Source organism: Nicrophorus vespilloides, unplaced genomic scaffold (assembly GCF_001412225.1).
Source record: "Nicrophorus vespilloides isolate i.1.1-1 unplaced genomic scaffold, Nicve_v1.0, whole genome shotgun sequence".
NCBI lineage: Eukaryota > Metazoa > Arthropoda > Insecta > Coleoptera > Silphidae > Nicrophorus > Nicrophorus vespilloides.
Window position 1 is genome coordinate 141,229 of NW_017099866.1, and position 6,907 is coordinate 148,135.

Genomic DNA, 6,907 nt, shown 5'->3' on the forward strand with positions numbered 1-6,907 from the left:
ATTGATTTCTGGCTAAATGAGCACAAGCTCACATGTACGCCACCCCTTAAAAAATAACTCTATGTATGTATCTACTCTTAATAAATACTTTTAAACTTCAACTTCAAAAACTTTCACATTGATTGTCTCTATAACTAAACCAAATATGTTGACTATAGTAACTTATAAAAAAAATCTGTTCATTAAAACTTAACAACAATATGTATTAAATATTCCAATAATGTTCTAACTCAACTCTTTACAATTAGATTAAGAAACATTATTTATATAAGAAAAGCAATATTTGAAAAATGAACACTATAAAGATGTTTTTATTTAAAATCAATCTGTTAAGTAATGTAAAATGAAAAACAAAATAATTCATGCAAGATCAACAAAACAACGTCTTTAGAAGATTTTTGATATGCCTTTAATAACGGACATTATGGTTAGTAACAACATCAGCACTAGAGATCTTCTTGCTCTGCTCTCGTTCTTTGGTCAATTGCTGATTGCCTTTCGCGGTTCGGATTACCGGGAACATCATGCGAATCAAATTTGTGGCACATGGCATGCTGTAATTCGCTCCGAACCTATATTATTATATATACACACACACACATTGACTCTTTCTGTCTGTCACTCTATATCTATACATGTTTCTCTCTCACACACGCACGCACTATCAATATATCTATATATGTATGCACGGGATGGATAGATACACATTTGTACATGTGTATGTATGGCATGCACATAGCATGGGGATTGTGTCAGTGATCGCATCCGCACTCTGCATATTAATATCACGTCAGTGATTTATTATGTCCACTAGTAAACGCCGGCACACGATTTCATAATTTACAATTAAATATTAATTGTCCATTGAACCGAATCCTCGTGTGCTCTCGCGCACATCTACACAAAGTGCATAACATATCGGATACATCGATGTTCATGTATTATATGGTGGTGTATCTATTCTCACTCTTCATTTCTCAATACCTCTCACTCTCTTTTTCTGTCTGTGTCTTTCTAGCTCTCAGGATGAAAGCGAAAGATGCAAGGTAATGATGTTATGGCGAAACTTCGAGGAGGAAATTGAAATTTATATTCCCGCCGTTAAATCATTTCTTCCGTGCGCAGATAAATCCAGCCGGCGTCGGCTTTAACTTATTCATGAAGACATTTATAGAATTCTAATACATCATTAAGCCGCACCATATATTATGATTCCTAAGCGCATTACAAATTTCATATAGTAAACACGCTTGCTTTACATTCGTTCTAGCCTGTTTCTTTCAGTCATCTATGGCATGAGTTTACCCATACCTCATGAAAAAGTCATTTACTGTTTATTACCAAGCTTAACTAGCGGAGATACTGTATTTGCACAAAAACATAAATCGACGTCCCCTATTTAAGCTATTTATATCAGAACTGTACACAAATTGACTGCTCTTTATATATGATTTAATTTTATCTGCAAATTGAATTCTATTTATATTCATTATAAGCCTATTTTGAATATAATACAATTATGTTAGAAATAATGAAATATATACTTATTTTAAACTCACATCTCTAAATTCTATAGATAAGATTATTACATATTATTTGAACCATAAGATCTATTTTTTTATGAAAAGAAATCGACTTTCCATTCCATATATAAAGATTACCAAGATGTTACCAAAAATATAAATATTGAATGCAGAACATTATTTAATTGAATATATATTTTTTTTAATAAAAATCTAATAAAATAATAAAAAGTCCACAATAAGCACCATTAACACTGTTATTATTTTATTGAAGTTGACTGGTTACGAGTATCTTTATTACTGTTAAGATGAACGGCAGCCAATAATTGCAGTTGCATATTCAAGTGGTTTAGTAGACGGTCCCTTAAAACCACTTGAACTGGTCTGTGTAATCTTACAATGGTAGTACACCATTGGAGTTTTGAAATTTGCGACATTCCAAGCTTAGTGGCAATATTATCGTTGCATTTGCGTCGGAAGTGTGCAAACACGTAAATGGAATTATGTAAAGGCGGATTTCGACTGTATCTCTTGTGTTGTCGTTGGCTTGAACTTGGAGAAGGGGGAGGTGGGGTTTGTGTAGCGGAGCACGCAGAGCGGCATCGATTGCGTAAGATATGGATGGAGTGTCATTTTTCCTTGCCGAGCAGAGGCAATATATTACAATCAATTGGCTTACGAGCCGAAAACTATTTATCCTTAGTTCTCCTCTTCCTTTGGTTGCTGCTGACGCGCCATTAGTTACGAAAGTATATCAAAGGCGCTGGTCGTGATGGATTAAATTGTCGCAGATATCCAGTTCGGATTAAGAACGGGAAGCCAAGCACGGTCAAACTGAACCAATAACATCAACATCGTCCTTTATAGTTATGGAATGTTATTACATATAATAAAATTGTATTATTTTCATGTCGAATTAAAACATTCGGTCTCTGCGTTTTAAATCGTTTTAAACTTTGCTCTTATTCATTACCTTAACTGCATTCAAAAGTTACGATTAACCTCTTTTACGTCTACATTGCTGTTGAAATATTTAAATTATCCTAATCTTTTATGTGCTTGTTAGCAATATTAAATATATTTCATATCTAGACTGTTTGACTATGAAAACAAATTCTTCATGACTACATAATTTTTGTATGTATCAGTACCGCACCGCATAATGAGTAATGTTTATTTTACTTAAAAATCATATTTCGAACACTTTCTATACACGATAAATAGTTTGTCGTAATTATCAAGTATCTAGTTGTATTTTCATGAAACGTCTATGACTATAACTTTGTAAGTATCAGATTGTATTTATTATTCTATACTTTTTTTTGGTACTTCATTCTGGACCTTTACATTACGTAGGACTCGTTGTTAGAACACTTTTTCTATAAATTCATATGTATATATATCCATAGCTTTTGTAAATACTAGTGACTATCCAGAAATACTATAGTTTGTTTGGTACCCAATTGTGGATCTTTATGTTTGTAGCGAGCAATATGTGCCGGCCTTATTGGGTCGTTGGCGTTGGAAATTTGGAGGAAGAATTGTGAAAATATTTGTTGTCCAGCCGGCGGGAAACGAATCCTTTGTGTGCGTCGTCATGCGTGATTGACGCGAGTTTTGTGCACAGATAATCGTAAAATTGTTTCGGCCTGCACCTGATGCGCCAACGATTATTTTCGCGGTCCACCGGACACGTAATGATCGAACATTCCAATTGCCAGAAAAGTAATTATCGATGGAACGCCTTCGATTCCGAGGCAAAAAAAATATGTATATATACAGAGCTCGCGGGGGGAGGTGTTGTGTCCCAGCCCTGCAGGCAGCCGATGGGATCTAGGTGTGCACTTTGTGCATCGATTTGCACGCATTGTCCGTGAATTTGGCGTAATCCGCTTTAGTCCTGGAATATACACATATATACATATATGCATACATACCCACACGCACATACACACTCATGCATACAGACGTGTGCAGAGATAAAACCACCACTATGTACTGGCACGATGTGTATGGAAAGTGCGGTTGATTGCTGCATTGTGGCAAACCCAAGGAGCCCCAGGTGCTCGGAGCGGGGTCGACAAACCCTCCTCCACCTTTTATCCACTCCTTCACCTCAAAGACACGGCCGAACTATGAACTCCAGCGGAACACATCAACCGTGACCGAGCGATGATTTCCACCTCTTCGACGATTTAGTGCACACCCGGAGATTGTGTTTCCAATCGAATTAGACGGCCTGAGGGGCACCGAATGCATCTATCAAAACAAACGCCGGCAATAAAAGGCCGGCTCTAAATGGCAGCACTAATCCCACCAAAATCCCCCAAACATTTCGCTCCGTCGACTCTCCTCGATGATTTCATGTGCTTGCTTTGCTTTCTTTTCTTCGTACAAAAGATATTATGTATCTGCAGAAAATACGGTGGGGTCCCATTACATTTAATTTAGCGTTCCCGCCTTTGACCGCTTGCCAAGAAATTCCTAATGCAATTATTATGCTGATTTTACTCCACCGCCTTTGACCCGACCAGATCCAACGAAGAAGTACTTCTGAACAGATTACGTTCGCATTACTGCTATCTACTGCTTCAAAAGAATTTCATTAAGGATTCCGTTTACCCGATAGCGAATAGTAAAGCTTAATACGCCATTAAGAACATACATACGCGTATTTGAAACTGAAAACTACCGGAATAGCTAAATTTTAATATTTAATTACTAATTTCGCGTATTCAAGATTCCTCTGCTCTGCGATTTTCTTTACACGTAATTTAAACCTTTCAATTTCGTCTAAAAGCTCTCGCAATTTTGTTTAACTTATAGTTGATAATATATAACATTAATATTAAACAATTAATACTGTATCAAATAGTCATTGCAAAAAATAATGAATAGAAAGACGTTTATTTTAATATTATAACACTTTTGTAGAAAATATATAATAATAATAGAAATTACTACAGTTATATTATATATAAAATCAGTAAACATCCAAAAATACATCAAGATTCGCCATAATTTTGTCTACCTAAAAAAATATATGTAGATCCGATTTTTTATTAATTCAAATTGTACCCATAAAAAATATTATGACAAGCATATATTTTGCGTATATTATAAATGCAGATTTTCAAATAATTTGACATTCTGCTACATATTGTAAATTTCAATTATTTGAAAATCATTTCCTAACCAAATACTTGAAGAGTCATGAGTAATATTTACTTCAAGAGTCACGATTAGTATTTACTTGAGTTTGACGAGTTCCATATATAAACTATATACATTCAGGAGAAATAGAATTACTATTGGTATCATGTAATTGGATAATGATTAAAATATAATTGTATTTTGATACTTAATAATTCAAGAGCTTTATTTCATCATTATCTTTGTGTAGAATACAACGCATAGCCTAAATACAAATTCAATGTTTTACAAGAAAGCTATAAATTGTAGATTCGTGTGATGATTTTAAATGTTCTTAGATATTCTCACGCATAATATGATAGAAAAACGTATTTGTTTGTTACATCGTTTTCTATGTTAAATGCGCGATTCCGTTGAGCACATTGTTACGGTAACAAAGCTATCTCTAAGGTTTCTTCACGTTGTTGTATCGAACGTGGCTGCAATTCCGTATTCTGCGAGCGTCATGTTAGCAACATTTGCTGTCTGCCCGAGACTTGGCGTATTTCCTTAAATAATTTCAGAGAACAACCAAATAATCTTGATTTATTCGGAAGAGTAAATCGCTTTTTCTCCAGAGTTGAACTGTATATTTTCCCCAAACAGAAATCCACATTCTTAAATTCGACTTAATTAGGAGACGGCAAAGTCGGGTCCGGGTCTGCAATTCCGGAAAACCTCTTCTTCCGCCAAGAAAACTTTTCCCCGAAGATATTTATCAATTACATACGTGCCATTTAACATCAAGTAAAAAGCACTTTGCCCCGATCCGAGGCTCTTAATTTAATTTAGTGGTTACATCCGCAATTTAGGCCGCAGCGACCACAGCGTAATGAGCAATTGTGTGTGTTCTGTAAGACGAAAAAAAATTTATAAAAAAGTAGAGGTTAGAGAAAGGGAGATAGCGAAAGACGAATGGATTAGTTGTGACAGTTCGTTCAATATTTTAGCGAAGGTACCAGTACCATCGCTCTAACGGGCGTCGGTTGCAGAGCTCCCGACGAATGTGTTTTGACTATATATCAGTGGGATATATCCTCTTAGAATTGAATGGTTTCGGAACGCAATAACATAAAGATCGGAATGGAGTTCGAGGATAAAACCACGAAATGAAATAAAAATTGAAAAAGAGGAAAGGAAGAAAAAAATAACGAAATGGATGGTTGAAGAAAAAGGAGGACGTATATGAGGAAAGAGAAATGTGTGTTATGATATGTTTCACTGGCATTAAGCTCCGTCCTAGTCGTAAAACATGAAAACCATAAATTACAGTCCCTGAGATCGAATCCAATCCACTCTGCGATGTGAAAACAAACGGCTCGGATACAGTTAGACTTGCTTTCTTCTACAGGTGATTAAACGAAGATCACCGGACCCGGACCATCGCTCATTTCGGTCTCTAGTAGACACACACACACACACACAGACTCACGCACATATACATATAAAAACAAAACAAAGATACGCATATATATTTCATTCTGGTTGTGACTTCTCAATTTTCGTTTGGGATACGCGTGTGATATTCGCCCACGATTGTGTCCCTCCGGGTCCGAAACAATTAAAACGTCTTCGCACCAAGACGAGATGAGAAACGGATGCAAGACGAGTAGGATGCATCTCTGCTCTTTGATGGATCACGTGGGTCGGCCGGTCGCTCTGAATTATCGTGCTTCGTTTTGTTTCACCTTTATATTCCGTGAATGGAAAGACAATAAAGACGGTCCAGTGATCTTAATCTTTCGGTCCGGTTAAATGCTGCGTAAATCATAACAGCATGAACAAGAAAAATGGTTATATAAAAAAAAACTTGCAACAAGCGTTAAATATACGCAGGATCGTAAATCTTGATGAACATTTATGTTTACCACCGATGTTGTAAAAAGTTTATATATTTTTTTAATACCTGAAGACTAATAATGTAATGACATTAGGGTTGTAGAACATTTTGCAATGGATATAGTATATACACTTATAAATTTTTATAGAGAAGAAAATATATTTTTATTGACTCTTTGCCTCTAAAAATAAAAAAAATATATATGAGATTTTGTGATTATTAATTATTCCTATATACGCTCCAACTATTCCATTGACTGTAATATTATTAAATTTTGTAAATGCAATTGCAGATTTGCATATAATAAATTCATCGGATTTATTTGTAATTATATTATTTATAATTAATTTAT